Source organism: Schistocerca piceifrons, chromosome 7 (assembly GCF_021461385.2).
Source record: "Schistocerca piceifrons isolate TAMUIC-IGC-003096 chromosome 7, iqSchPice1.1, whole genome shotgun sequence".
NCBI classification, from domain to species: domain Eukaryota; kingdom Metazoa; phylum Arthropoda; class Insecta; order Orthoptera; family Acrididae; genus Schistocerca; species Schistocerca piceifrons.
This window is the reverse complement of record NC_060144.1, coordinates 496050649-496066529: the sequence shown is the minus strand read 5'-3', so window position 1 is coordinate 496066529 and position 15881 is coordinate 496050649. Positions and strand designations below refer to the sequence as shown.

Genomic DNA, 15881 nt, shown 5'->3' with positions numbered 1-15881 from the left:
TTTTCGTGTCCAACTCGTGGCTGCCTTGGCCGTCTGCCGTCTAGTCTGGCGGTAGCGGCGGTTTGATGCAGTTGTTTGGCTCTAAGCGACCTCGTGACTACCATTGTATGTCGATGGAACATTTTATTCCAATTGACGAACATGTTACATTTTTACAGTTTAATTTTTATTCTTGTGATTATTTTAATTTGACAAGAGCTTTTTTGGCTCAGATTTCTTTCACATATGGTGTGATTATATGTAAGTACACTGCTTGTACAGTATATGGAACTAATCCTATTAATTATATTGTATTATTGAGGCATTTCATTATATTTTCTAGGTAATCCTACGTAATTTTTATTATGATGTAGCCGGCCATTGTGGCCGAGCGGTTCTAGGCGCTTCAGTCCCGAAACGCGCTGCTGCGACGGTCGCTGGTTCGAATCCTGCCTCGGGCGTGGATGTGTGTGCTGACCTTAGTTTAGTTAGGTTTAAGTAGTTCTAAGTCTAGGGGACTGATGACCTCAAATGTTAAGACCCATAGTTTTCAGAGTCATTTGAACCAATATGATGAAGACCGCCTTAGAGCTGTCGAAACCATGGTCAATTTAACAGCAGTTTTATGCAGCCGAGGTGACTATACGTACATTCTGTAATTAAGTTAACGTACGATTGCTGGAATTCAGTGTATAACAATGTTTAATATTTTAATTTACAATGCGTAAAATACTTTACGCTAGAAGAAACCTGGAAACTTCAGAAAAAACACTTTCCCGTAAAGCTCTGAATCTTCCAGCGCTGTTAAATTACCTGTTTCCTTGACGTAACAAGTTAACACATTGTGTCGAAATTCACAGGACACATTCTGTAGCATCCTATCCATGGAAATTAAGTCAGTGACAGATTTGTTTTTAGTTTTCCATATTTTACACCTCATAATCACACAGTCGTCATCTTCCGACAATCAATAGATGAAAGTAAGAGACAAAAATCACTATAGATTCGATAAAATCTGCTAAGAAACTATTTCCATTATGATAAAAGAAAGATTGTACCTATAGGCACATGCTGCAAGCCGTGACGTGACGTACTCTTTGCGTTGTAAAGAATTCTAAAGGCAACAGTAAGCAGAAGTCGAGATTTTATAGGCAGAGTTTCTATTCATACATATCTATAATCGGAAGGAACAGTTACTTTGTCAGATTTTGTAGTTACTTTTTTATGTAAAAAATTTTAAAAATGGTTAAAAATCGTGACACATTACTCTAACGAATGTACCTATAAATTCTTCCGAAGCAGGTATTGCTTTCGCTTACATACGTATGTATGAATAGTCAAAGACACGTTTTGACAGTTGATGCAGCAACAGTGGCAGCTGCTTGAATATCAGTACCACATATCAAGAAAGCAGCTGTGAGAAGCAGGTTTACACCACAGTGTGATACATGTGTTCTTGATTACGAATTAACCGTTGGAGGCGGAGCCCGTGTCGGTATATATCATGAAACTCTCGACTAGTAACCAGGCTAGGGGCGGAATCGCAGAGTTTAACGACCACATCCAGTCGACCGATAACTGTCAGCAGTGTCGTATGTCCTCTAAACCTTAAACATTCGATAGAAAGGGACAAAATGAAAGTTCGAAAATGAACAGGCAAAGGAAGAAGTTTATGGCACAAAAGGCTTTCACATGGGTGACATCTGCTTTGGCAGCCAGGAAAAGTTAATTCACTGACGAAGGCACAGTAAGGCTATGAGAATTTTAATGTTGAACCAGCTATACTTGTCGATGATTTTAGCTTGTCACATTGTAACTAAGATGAAAAGATGTAAAAATGGACCATAACGGCTAAAGCCTGTGTACGCCTACATTAAATCGCAGTTGACACTGATGTCAGTACTCAGCTATTAATACGAATACTTCAAATTTGTTTCCATTTCGACTGCTTATTTGAATAAAACACGCTGAGTTTTTATTTGTGCAATTAATGGGTAGACATTAGTTACGGGATAAGAGACGCTCCTGCCATAGCGATGAACTAATATGAAGTAGAGAGTCATCTATCTGACAATATTATTCGATTTTCAGTTTCACTATTATAGAACGCAATAAAATATCATGTTGACAAATAAAACCGATAATGTTCCACTATACAGTGGAACAGATTTAAACAGACAGTTTAATTTTGTTGATGCTATTCGTTTTAATACCAATACGCATATTTTTATTGATTGAGAAACTGGATTTTTGCGTGCAATATTTCTGGCAATAGAAAATGTCAATAAGTTAGCAACAATCAGCATTAGAAAACCAACTGACAAAACGTACGATGCAAAAATTATAGCTTCGGCTTATGAATGAAAAACGCGGTAGGGAAGTAATATATGTAGTTGCGGTTAAATCCGCACGTAACAATAATTTATATGCAAGCACATTTTTCTTCCAGTGGTTACGACATACAGCGCAAAATACAAACACTGAAACAAAGAGGCTGACAGTGGCTGTCGATGGGGCTAGACCGTTTAACTGCCAGAGAAAACCGGCTCCGGAAGCGTCTATTGCCCATTGGGAGGATGTTTACTTTACTGGAGACTTCAATGCACGATACAGACAGGAGCGCGAAAGAAAGTGCGAGTACAATATCTCACTATATTAGGCGCCAATGTATTCTCTGGCGGAGAAAGGAATATTTTGGTTTATCAAGTGACCTGGATGTGGTTGGTTGGTTGGTTGGTTGGTTTGTTTGTTTGTTTGTTTAAAAAGGGTGTGAAACGGACCAAACTGCGAGGTTTGCACCACAGTGTGATACATGTGTTCTTGATTACGAATAACCGTAGAACAACTACCCAGGGGAAAGAAGAAAGCAAAGAAGACGTACGGCACAATAACAGGAGAAAGGAAGAACGAGAAGAATCGACAGGAGGGCAACAAACACTACAATAGACAAAACAGGACAAGAAAACCAGAGAGACGGAAGAAACAGGGAGAAGAGACTAAAAACAAAGAAGCATATTACCATGGCTGGCTGACCATGAGAATAAAAAAGGAGAAGCCAGCCACTCTGCAACACATTAAAACCTCCACCCTAAAAGCCCTAGGGTGGAGCACACAGAGGGAAAAAGGACGTGCGCTAAAACTCAGAGCAAATGATAAAACCCATCCGCACGAATAAAACGTAAAACTAGAGATGCTATTGAGGCATCGTCGCCCAACACCGAAGGTAGGGTGCTGGGAAAGTTAAAAGTCCGCCCCAGAGTGGCTAAAAGCGGGCAGTCGAGCAAGAGGTGGACGACTGTCATTTGGGAGCCACACCGACACTGAGGTGGGTCCTCGCGACGGAGGAGGTAACCATGTGTGGTGAGCCACGTATGGGCAATGCGGAGCCGACCAAGTACAACTGATTCCCTGCGAGAAGCACGCAGGAAAAATTTCCACACATTCGCAGTCTCCTTAATGACACGCAGTTTGTTGTGTAAAAGCTCTTGGTTGACGAGTCGCACCATACACCTCTCGTTCCATCACATCTCACACGTTCTCGATTGGAGACAGTCCTGGAGATCGTCCTGGTCAGGAAAGTGTTGCAGAGCACGTTGAGTTTCATGGGCAGTGTGGAGCAATACATCACTTTCCTGCTGCAGGAACGTCAAAAGAACGGGTCTGACAACATTCTGTACGTACCACGCGCTGGTTAGCGTCCGTTTCAGCGGCGCCAAAGGTGAATGAGAGCTTTAGTTTACCGTATCCCAGACCATACAGTCTGGAGTGTGGTCAGTGTATCTTGGATGAATGAATTCTACGAGAAAGCGATCGTCAGGGTTACGTCGTACATGCAAACCATCATCACTTGCGTGCAGCCAGAATCTGCTTTCATCGCTGAAGACCTCGGTGCGCCATTCCATCTACCAGGTGATCCTCTGACGGCACTAGTGTAGCCGTGCACGTCGATTCTGAGGCGTGAGTGGAAGACGGGCTAGAACTGGGCGTGCCTACAGTCCCACTGGCAATAATAGGTTTGCAACAGTTCGTGTTGACTTGTCTGGACTCGCAAGTCCACTTACCTGCGCTGTGGTAGCTGTACGACCTGCAATTGCTGCCCTTACATACGACGATCCTGGCCGCCGTCTGTGCTACTTGGACATCCAGAACCTCGTCAATGGGTATGAGAATGTTCACGTGACCACTGACACTGATATCGTTGCACAACTTACGCAGCTTCTCCAACTCATATGGCAGTTCTCCAAAAGGAGGACCATTCCCCTGCTCGGAAGGCCACAGTCTGACCCCTTTCAAACTCGCTCAGTTGGCTGTAGGAAGCAAGAATGCGTCTCTGTGGTATAGTAGTCTACTTTCTTCACACGTTTGTGCCATACTGAGCCTTCTGGATGCGGTCAATCCCTATTAAAGGGAAGACACAAATGGCGGTATGGTAGCTATGCCATTACGTTGTCTGTTGGTGAACGACGCTGAAATCACTATCAGAATATCTACTATCACCCGGGTGACATATTCCGTCATCAGATAATAATCGACGTCATCTTTCTACGCGTGGTGTGCGTACTGTAAGACCTCCAGTACACACACCATCACATTATTTGACTTGTCGCTCTAACGAAGTAGGCGAGTGTCAGCAATATGTCTCGTGGTCTTATCGTGGCGTGTTTATCTTCTGCCGTTAGGTCAGACGGTAGAAATGCCACTTGCACACTTAGAGTAGCAGATTGACGGTGACCAATTTTAAACAGAACTTGATTAATTTTCACACACATTTATTAAAATAATAACAAGCATAAAAATTACTTAACTTGGTTCTGGGTGCTATTTACAATTGACAATCTGAAGTTCCCTTGGTATTGGTACGTTAATCTTATTCTCACATATCTCTGATACTTGACAAAAGTGTCTATACATTTATCTTCATGGCTATGTACAGGAATATGATAATCTTACTAGGCCAGACTGAAACTTGACTATAGACTGGTACAGACTAATGTAGACTGGTACAGACAGGTGCAGATAAATGCAGACTAATGCAGACTAACTAATCGGAGGTCTGTACACTCGTTATAATACCTTGCATGTTCATGTATCACTGCGCGAATGTGATCCGCGAGGAGAAAAGGTTCTACGTTAGCAGCAATCTCATTGGCTGCGTTACATATTAATACGCGGATCAGTGGAAGCAAAATTTGGTCCGTCTCTATGGCAGCGCCATCTCGTAGTGCGGAGACGGACGAGCGCTGCGCCTGCGCTGTTGTGCTTAGCGGGGCGCGCTCTAGTTGGAAAGTTGTGTACGCGCTGACTACGCGGAACTATGTACACAACACTAGGTGCAATAATTTTTTTCTGGTAGTGTATTTCGACTCTAGCACTGCTCACGAAGACCCAAAGCAAGACAGCAGGTCTCGACAACGAATTTGGCTGAGCGAAATCGTCCAGAGGCAGTCAGGAGCAAGTCAAAAATTGGACGTCACTATGGCGACTTGTATGTCCCTAAACTATCCCAGTAATCCTATTGGAAAAAGGGACCTACAGTTTACTTTGGAACCTGAACGACATGTCGTTCCTGGTGAATCTTCACCTCATTGAGAGGTGAAGGCTAAGCTAAAGGTAAATGGAAATATTTCGGGATTCGATCGCTCAACCTTCCTGTTTCCAGGCATACGCTTTACGGCTAGCCCACCTAGTCTGATGATTGACATTAGAAAATACTGGATAAGCGTAGGTGCTGCTGATCTGCTTGATGTGGGTGCTCTGTGACAGGTTATGTCATCCAGAATGAGATTTTCACTCTGCAGCGGAGTGTGCGCTGATATGAAACTTCCTGGCAGATTAAAACTGTATGCCGGACCGAGACTCGAACTCGGGACCTTTGCCTTTCGCGGGCAAGTGCTCTACCAACTGAGCTACCCAAGCACGACTCACGCCCGTCCTCACAGCTTTACTTCTGCCAGTACCTCGTCTCCTACCTTCCAAACTTAACAGAAGATCTCCTGTGAACCTTGCAGAACTAGAACTCCTGAAAGAAAGGATACTGCTGAGACATGGCTTAGCCACAGCCTGCACTTGCCCGGACTTGTCCGCGAAAGGCAAAGGTCTCGAGTTCGAGTCTCGGTCCGACACACAGTTTTAATCTGCCAGGAAGTATCAGGTTATGTCATATTCGTAGTTCCTGTTTGCGGCGGAGCTGCTAAACTTATGAAGTCCATGGTCTCTGCCATCGATGCGTCTTCGTCTTTTTATGGAAAGGATACAAGGAACATAGCGTGTACTACACTAGAATGCCTTGCTATTTTCATCAATCTTAGTTCTCGTGCTGCTTTATTGTCTGAATGTTCTGAGAATATTGGAAGTTTAGGCTATATATGTGAAGATACAAACACTAGCCGTAAGCTTTTTTTTGGGGGGGGGAGGTGGTGGGGTGGCGGGGAGGGGGGGGGGGTGCGGGTTCGAGGGAAGGGTGGGGAGGGGATGCGGTCCTGACCCCATTAACCAACGTCAGATCCTCATCTGGTCAAGCGTACATCCATTTTCCGCGAGGAAACAGGCGTCATTTCCTATTTCCAAAAGTTCCTACCAGGAAGTTCACAGAAAACTTCTCGGGCTGTCAAGCAGCGTGACTCTGCCGAATGTGAGAGGCAGCGCAGTGCGACGGAGTGGTGTCCGGCCAGGGGACGGGTCTCCCACTGGACGACGGGACCTTCGGGGGAAAGCCGGCCCGACTCCAGCACTCCAGACCTCTCCGCTCCGCTCCGCTCCTCTCCTCTCCAGCGTCTGTTTGTAATTAATGTTTGCCTTTCGGTAAGTCAGTGTCTCTGTTTATGAGACTGCATTCCGCGGGAGAAAGCCGCTGCTATTTGCATGGCTGGTGACTGCCGGGAGGGTGGGGGCATTGCCACGCCGCGCTGCCGGCCGCGGGCTCCACGCCCCACTTTGGCCCTGCCGCGCATGCGCCGTACGTCCTTCACCGGCCTTCACCGCCGCACCCAAGTTCTTGCAGCGAAGGACGTCGTATGTGCAACAGGGTTCGTTAGAATTGCAACATGTACAAACGAGGGCCTGAATCAAACACGACTCGCAGGATGTGTACAGCTGTGTACCAGCTGTAATTGACTAACATTATGGGCCTCCTACACACTGTTCAGAGTTACTTTAGGACAGACAGGCATGAACGCATGGAAGTGCGAAGAAGAGTTGCCACATTCCGCATGAACATACCCGCAGTCCCATATTTGATTCCAGTCACTCAATCTCGCAAAGTATTCAGTGTCCAAAGATTGAAAAGGCAGTAGTGTGTTTTGGAAGAGAGCTACAGGCTTCTCACTTTAGTTTTATTTACAACAATAAACCTTTAAGATGGCGTACGGGAAGTTTACGAAAATATATTTTTTGATGACGCTATTGAATTTTCTATAAGTGAGGAACATTATTGACTGGAGATGGGTGAACAAATTATGCAAACGTAATGTTAAGAATAAATCTCACTTTTCTCGACTATTAACGTGATCGTTAGAGGCTTCCAGCACAAGATAATTTGAGATAAGCGTTACGCATTATATTGCAGTCGAGGGTCGAGATCTAATCCGTCGTTCATTTGGTTTCATGACGAGAAACATGTCCCTCAATTTACGTCGAAGAGCCAAAGAAACTAGTACACCTGCCGAATATCGTGTAGGGCCCCCTCGAGCACACAGAAGTGCCACTACGCGACGTGGCATGGACTCTACTGATGTCTGAAGTAGTGCTGCAGGGAACTGAGACAATGATTCCTGCAGCGCTGTCCAGAAATCTGTAAGAGCACGAGGGATGGAGATCTCTTCTGAACAGCACGTTCCAATGCATCCGAGGTATACTCAATAATGTTCACGTCTGCGGAGTTTGGTAGCCAGCGGAAGTGTTTAAACTCAGCAGTGTTCCTAGAGCCACTATGTAGCAATTCTGTACGTGTGGGTGTCGCACTGTCCTGCTGGAATTTCTCACGTCCGTCGGAATGCACGGATGTTTACGTATATGTCACCTGTCAGAGTCATATCTAGACGTATCTGGGGTCCAATATCACTGCACCTACACACGCCTCACACCGTTACAGAGCCTCCACCAGCTTTAACAGTCCCTTGCTGACACGCAGGATCCATGGATTCATGAGGTTGTCTCCATACTCGTACACATCCATACGCTCCATACAATTTGAAACGAGACTCGTCCGACCAGGCAACGTGTTTCCAGTCATCAATAGTCCTAAGTCTGTGTTGACGGGCCCAGGCGAGGCGTAAAGCTTGGCATCGTACGGTCATCAAGAGTACACGAGTGGACCTTCGCTTCCGAAAGCCCATATCATTGATGTTTCGTTGAATGGTTCGCACGCTGGCGTTAATGTCCCAGCATTGAAATCTGCAGCAATTTGCGGAGGGGTTGCACTTCTGTTGTGTTGAACGATTCTGATCAGTCGTCGTTGGTCCCGTTTGCAGGCCACAACGATGTCTTAGATTTGATGTTTTAGCGGATTCCTAATATTCACGGTATACTTGTGAAATGGTCGTAAGGGAAAAATCTCCACTTCAACACTACCTCGGAGATGCTGTGTTTCATAGCTCGTAGGCCACCTATAGCACCACATTCAAACTCACTTAAATCCTGACAACCAGCCATTGTAGGAGCAATAACCGATCTAGCAACTGCGCCAGACACTTCTTGTCTTATATAGGCGTTTTCGACCGCAGCGCCATATTCTGCCTGTTTACAATACGCGTGCCTATACCAGTTTCCTTGGTGCTTCGATGTATAATAAATCTGCCAACAACTGTAAAATAAAGTAAAACTGCAACTCCTGCAACTTCTTGTAATGGGAATAAACAGAAAGAAAAACGGACGATTACCCCAATGCAACATGCTGTCTGAAACTTAAGCACAGTGTAAACGGGAAGAGTTATAGTGGTGAGGAGGTTGGACCTCAGGTCTCGTGGAAGTGGCCACAGCTGTCAATACTAATTTAAGTTTGAACATAATATATGACTGAAACGATCAGTGTTATACTAAACTAGTGAGGAGCAGAATCGATAGTTTCAAAAAACTGAAAACTGTATGCAAGAGATCTATACGAATCGAACACATATGGGACAAACGAATGGGCTAAACTGTTCATTAAAAGTAGTAGATGTATTATGTAGTTAAGGAAATCATTTTGAATTTCCATTCATATAAAGTTTATTTACGATTCTAAACAATTTATTCATGTTTCCTTCTGTTGGGCACGCCTAAGGTAGTTGCCAAACATAAAGGTAGCATGATATCCGTAGCACCGGCCGCGGTGGTCTAGCGGTTCTAGGCGCTCAGTCCGGAACCGCGCGACTGCTACGGTCGCAGGTTCGAATCCTGCCTCGGGCATGGATGTGTGTGATGTCCTTAGGTTAGTTAGGTTTAAGTAGTTCTAAGTTCTAGGGGACTGATGACCACAGATGTTAAGTCCCATAGTGCTCAGAAGCATTTGAACCATTTTGATATCCGTAGCCAACGCAAAGTCGCCTTTTGTCGACGTGCGGTAGCTTAAATCATAAGCTCGGCGTATGAATGTCGTCCTATGAACTACTCGTATTTGGCGGATGGGTCAAATAGTTCCCGGTTTCAGGACTCTCTGCAGTGGCAGAGGTAACTACTGGCGGATGAATGGTCTATTTTAATATCTTGTGCGGAAGCATGAAGTAGTTCCTGGCATGAGCGCCATCTAGAAGACGACTGAGCATACTACATGTGAGGCACCGCGACCTGCGTGTTTTGTGGCGCAGTCTGCGATAAAGCTGTGTACAGCGTCTGGCGGAGGCGCAGCACCTTCAACGAAAAATAGTTCACATTTGGAAAGAGAGTCCCTTATACATAAAAAACTGCGAGTAAAATTTTCTTCTTCGCTTTTCTGTACCATTTCAAGTTTGCACAAGATAGCAAACTCTGACCTCAAGGCTGGAATGGTATTGATTTTTGAAGTCAGTGGAATTTTAATGGTAGTATGAAAAGTTTTGCCAAAAAACCTGAACAGTTTTCTCAAGAAAGTCTAAGAACGAGGTAAAATGTCACTTTTAAATTGATGAAACACGTCATATTCAGATATTGATTGATTGATTGATTGATTCATTGTGTACAAATGTCGTATTTTAATGTAGAACAAGTCAAACAATAAAACATTATACGGGCAAAAAGAGAAGAAACAAACAGTAATGTAAACAATATAAATAAAAGGTATGCAATATTACATTCAAGGTTTCAAGAGAAAACACAATACTGCAGTCAACAATATGCAAGATATACACTATCACACAAATTAACGTACAATAGCGTCTAAGATGGGATGTATGATTTGTTTGAAAGTTACGTTGCATAACGTCCATCTCTACCGTGTACCGAAAACAGAGAACTTTTGCGAATCCAGCCTAGCTGCTGTGGCCGCCGTGCGCTCTGGCAGCACATTCGGTTGTAGTCGTCAAGTTCTCGGATACGTGAGGCAGCAGGAAACAACCGGAAAAGAAAAAATGTCCAGCAATTGAATTTTTCTCATTCTGGTGCTACTCACCATCAACATGAAATGTGAGTTCTTGCTCTCTGATGTGATATTCCAGCACCGCATGTCAGTTCTCGTGAACACGAAGACTACGTTGACATTGAGAACTTCTGAGTTTTAGATTTTTGGACTGCGCAATTCCAGTCAGGCGGAAGCCATCAAACGGAGCGGAAACGTGAAAGCAGCAGCAGCAGCAGCAGCTGTAAGTTGTTACAAAATGATTGAGGCCATATTTAGAAAAGGATACCGCCGTTCTACGGAAATGTTTAAGGAAAACCGCACAGAATCTTGAATCTGGACGTCCATACAGGGATTTGGAACCCAGTCCTTCTGAAAACAGCTCCATTGCCTTACTGTGTACCTCACGTGGCCAGAAGAAAGAACGCTGAATTTAACGCCCTCTCATCCCAGTTAGCTTTTTTGCATGGTTTTACAATCGCGATGAAATGTCTGAAATGCTTTAAATTTCTTTATGTGTGAAATGCCAGTTTCGATCTTAATGACATTCAGAAGCAAACACTGTACATAGCATCATTTGCTGTATGCAGTCACTCAATACAATGGCCAATGGCTACAGAGGTGGACGATATTTACAGTCTACAGACGAAAATATATTCGCTGATATCGGCTGGAGAAGTTTAGAGCAGGAAGGAATCGCTGGACGTCAGTCACTAGATACGTTGGTGTAGAAAATAGTAACTGATTCTTATACATTGAAAGTTTTCAATATATCTGGTTTTTTCTTATGAGATTGTGTAATTCATTTCGGTTCCCAACTACGTCTCTGTTCAGGAGCAAACAAAAATCACATTCTCGTTCGTAGTTTTGGTTGTACGTTTTTATTTTCACTTTCTGCTTTTAGTAGTGCTGTTTGTCTACAAAAGTGCTTCGTTTAACGAATGTCGTAATTACGAAAGTAGAATGACTCGATTTCTTTCGCCTCTGCGTTATGCATGACGTGACACTCGCAAATAGTTTACCCTTAAATTGTGTATTAAACAGGTACAGACTGTCATTTGCTTTATTTGGAATCATTAATTACGCCATCGTGAACGTATAGTGACCGTTTACTAGCGTCAACGTACTTAGCTAGTGGGTCTTCCCGGAGACTGGTGGTTCTAAATCACGCAGGTATGTTTCGGGCCAAATTAGAGATGGCTGCGAGCCATAAACTAATTATTGAGGCAGAACAGCAGTTTATGGCGCCAACGGGAGCCATCCGAGTCAGGAGGCGGAACCTGTTCCGCAGGATCTGCGCGCACCTGCCGCCCACTCAGCGCGCGTGTACGCGAGGTCCTGCGCTGCTCCTGGCCACAGTCCCATCACGCTTCTCTCTTTCAGCATCCACAGCACGCAGACGCTCACACGGATCGTGCGCAAAATCAACAGTGGCCACACACATACAGTGCGTTTCGAAACGTTAGTAGATCCCTGCGAGAAAAAATCACAAAAAGGTTGAAACTACGATATACGAGGTGCATTCAAATTCTAAGGCCTCTGATTTTATTTCTAATTAACTACTCACCCGAAATCGATGAAACTGGCGTTACTTCTCGACGTAATCGCCCTGCAGACGCACACATTTTTCACAACGCTGACGCCATGATTCCATGGCAGCGGCGAAGGCTTCTTTAGGAGTCTGTTTTGACCACTGGAAAATCGCTCAGGCAATAGCAGCACGGCTGGTGAATGTGCGGCCACGGAGAGTGTCTTTGATTGTTGGAAAAAGCCAAAAGTCACTAGGAGCCAGGTCAGGTGAGTAGGGAGCATGAGGAATCACTTCAAAGTTGTTATCACGAAGAAACTGTTGCGTAACGTTAGCTCGATGTGCGGGTGCGTTGTCTTGGTGAAACAGCACACGCGCAGCCCTTCCCGGACGTTTTTGTTCCAGTGCAGGAAGGAATTTGTTCTTCAAAACATTTTCGTAGGATGCACCTGTTACCGTAGTGCCCTTTGGAACGTAATGGGTAAGGATTACGCCCTCGCTGCCCCAGAACGTGGACACCATCATTTTTTAAGCACTGGCGGTTACCCGAAATTTTTTTGGTGGCGGTGAATCTGTGTGCTTCCATTGAGCTGACTGGCGCTTTGTTTCTGGATTGAAAAATGGCATCCACGTCTCATCCATTGTCACAACCGATGAAAAGAAAGTCCCATTCATGCTGTCATTGCACGTCAACATTGCTTGGCAACATGCCACACGGGCAGCCATTTGGTCGTCCGCCAGCATTCGTGGCACCCACCTGGATGACACTTTTCGCATTTTCAGGTCGTCATGAAGGATTGTGTGCACAGAACCCACAGAAATGCCAACTCTGGAGGCGATCTGTTCAACAGTCATTCGCCGATCCCCCAAAACAATTCTCTCCACTTTCTCGATCATGTCGTCAGACCGGCTTGTGCGAGCCCGAGGTTGTTTCGGTTTGTTGTCACACGATGTTCTGCCTTCATTAAACTGTCGCACCCACGAACGCACTTTCGACACATCCATAACTCCGTCACCACATATCTCCTTCAACTGTCGATGAATTTCAATTGGTTTCACACTACGCAAATTCAGAAAACGAATGATTGCACGCTGTTCAAGTAAGGAAAACGTCGCCATTTTAAGTATTTAAAACAGTTCGCATTCTCGCCGCTGGCGATAAAATTCCATCTGCCGTACGGTGCTGCCATCTCTGGAACGTATTGACAATGAACGCGGCCTCATTTTAAAACAATGCGCATGTTTCTCTCTCTTTCCAGTCCGGAGAAAAAAAATCGGAGGCCTTAGAACTTGAATGCACCTTGTAGATTTACCGGGTTATCAGGTGTCGCTCTGCACCAACGTTTCGACAAGTTTCCTACTCGTCATCTTCATGCAAAGCGTCGGGTTCATGCTTATCGCACTTCACATGCACTGGACATGTCCACGCGCAATAGACATGAATTTACCGTGCGAGGTGGCGCAGTGGTTAGACACTGGACTAGCATTCGGGAGGACGACGGTTCAATCCCGCGTCCGGCCATCCTGATTTAGGTTTTCTGTGATTTCCCTAAATCGCTACAGGCAAATGCCGGGATGGTTCCTTTGAAAGGGCGCGGCCGACTTCCTTCCCCGTCCTTCCCTAATCCGATGAGACCGATGACCTCGCTGTCTGGTCTCCTTCCCCAAACAACCCAACCCAACATGAATTCGACACTTCACCTGAAGATGACGAGTAGAAAACTTGTCGAAACGCTGACACAGGAGGACGATCACCAGAGAAAACTTCATGATCGAGTTTCGCCGAGGAAGCATGTATTTCCATATAAGACAGAAACTTCCCGTCAGATTTAAACTGAGCGCCAGACCAGGACTCGAACCTGAGACATTTGCCTTTCGCTGCCTATTGCTTTGCCTACTGAGCTAATAAGCACGAGTGACGACCCCTCATCATAGCTTTGCGTCCGCCAGTGCCTCATATTCTACCTCATAATTTCACAGAAGTGCTCCTACATAACTTGAGTGAAAAGTATTCTTGGAAGAAAGGATAATGTGGAGACAGCCTAGCTACAACCTGGCGGATTGTTTCCAGAAGGAAGGTAGGAGACAAGGTACTGGTGGAAATTAGGTGTGAGGGCCGTTCGTGAGTGGTATTTGGATAGCTCACTCGCACAGTACTTGTCCGAAAAAGGCAAAAGTCCCAGGTTCGAATTCTGACACAGCAAACAGTTTTAATCTGCCAGGACGTTCCAAATTGACGTACACTCCACTGCAGGATGAAAATTCTCTATGGAAGTAAACAAAAAAAAAAAAAAAAAGATGAAGAAGGCTGTGGGCTGTGACTATATATCCCACAGTGTGTCATGACTGAGATGCACATGTTGCACAAAAAGGTTTTAATGAACTCTTACTGTAACGTTTCGTCCACTGAGTACTTAGAATTGGAAAATGTGGCCCGCTAAACTCGCACGTGGGCAAGTAAAGTATAATTTACATTTCTTGGGAAGTCCATCCTTGTGCAAGAAAAGCCTGTAGATAACTATCAATACAGTATTATCGATATTTTTTGTTCTGATATCATCGAGCTATATATGTACTTTTCACTATTAATATCCATAACAAATATGGGTCCTAGACCCTGCATATATAGATTGACGCCGGCCGCTGGTGGCCGAGCGGTTCTGGCGCTACAGTCTGGAACCGCGCGACCGCTACGGTCGCAGGTTCGAATCCTCCCTCGGGCATGGATGTGTGTGTTGTCCTTAGGTTAGTTAGGTTTAAGTAGTTCTAAGTTCTAGGGGACTTATGACCTCAGCAGTTGAGTCCCATAGTACTCAGAGCCAGAGCCGTATAGAGTGACGACTTTTCAACTCAATCATTACTGCAGTAACAGTGACAGTGTAGTAGCTCTCTAGAAAAATGTTCGCCACCTGTTTGTCGAGGCGGGTGGTCTCGCTGATCCCTTATAGACAAACAAGGAGTCGTACTACAGTCAGGTGTTGTTCTAGTATACAACAATGTGCGTGTATTGTTCCATGAAGTCAAGCAGTAGGTGATGGATGACGTATCCCATAGCCCGGAAGTAATTTACACTTTCTAAATTTCCTCAGTAGCGATTCACGAAAAGAACGCCTCCTTTCCTCTAGAGGCTCCCACCCGAGTTCCTGAAGCATTTCCGTAACACTCGCGTGATGATCAAACCTACCAGTAACAAATCTAGTAGCCCGCCCCTGAATTGCCTCTATGTCCTCCCTCAATCAGAAGCGGTTGAGCGAACGACGTACTGAAAAATACCGGGGCGACATGCTTAGCTAATGGGCAGCAGTCGTTTCAAAAAGACGACTGGAAAGCTGGTACACCATTACTAAATATGACTCAATAGCCATGACGATTAGGTTGAAAAGTAATCATCACCAGTATACTTAGTACGTACATAAACCCATTCCTGTGTTTATACTCTTTTTCAGCTTCCAGACTTCCTATAAGGACTTGAAAAAGGACATCTCTTACTGCCTGCGAAAAAGATGCGGTTATGAAGGCACTAATTCCATTTTTTCTAAAGCTCTGACATGAAATGTTCAGGAGAATAGATGGGTCGTTCACCTGCTTAACAATATTTGTTAGTGTACTGTGCCAGTGGCACAGACTTTATACTGCTTCTCATATTCAGAAAATCACTGCACGAAGGCTTGCCGACAGACTGGAGAAATATTGCCTTACGCGTTTACTGCAGGGAGAAGGTACCACAGGAGAACGTTCGCAGTTTGTTAACGAAACATTTATGACGGAAGCACTCCATGTATGGCAGTAAGTCATCCACAGAAGGAGCAGCAATTCTACGCCCAATCTGGTGGAGAGTATAAATTTTCAGCTTAACAGCCGTTCACG

The 15881-nt window shown here is 44.8% G+C and overlaps 1 non-coding gene across 1 annotated transcript; it reads right to left on the bottom strand.

Annotated features, from left to right (window-relative positions):
- Positions 1-5821: 5821 nt before the first annotated feature.
- On the bottom strand, positions 5822-5896 carry Trnas-cga. Its single transcript has one exon. It is a non-coding gene; the product is annotated as a tRNA-Ser (tRNA).
- Between the last annotated feature and the right edge of the window lie 9985 nt (positions 5897-15881).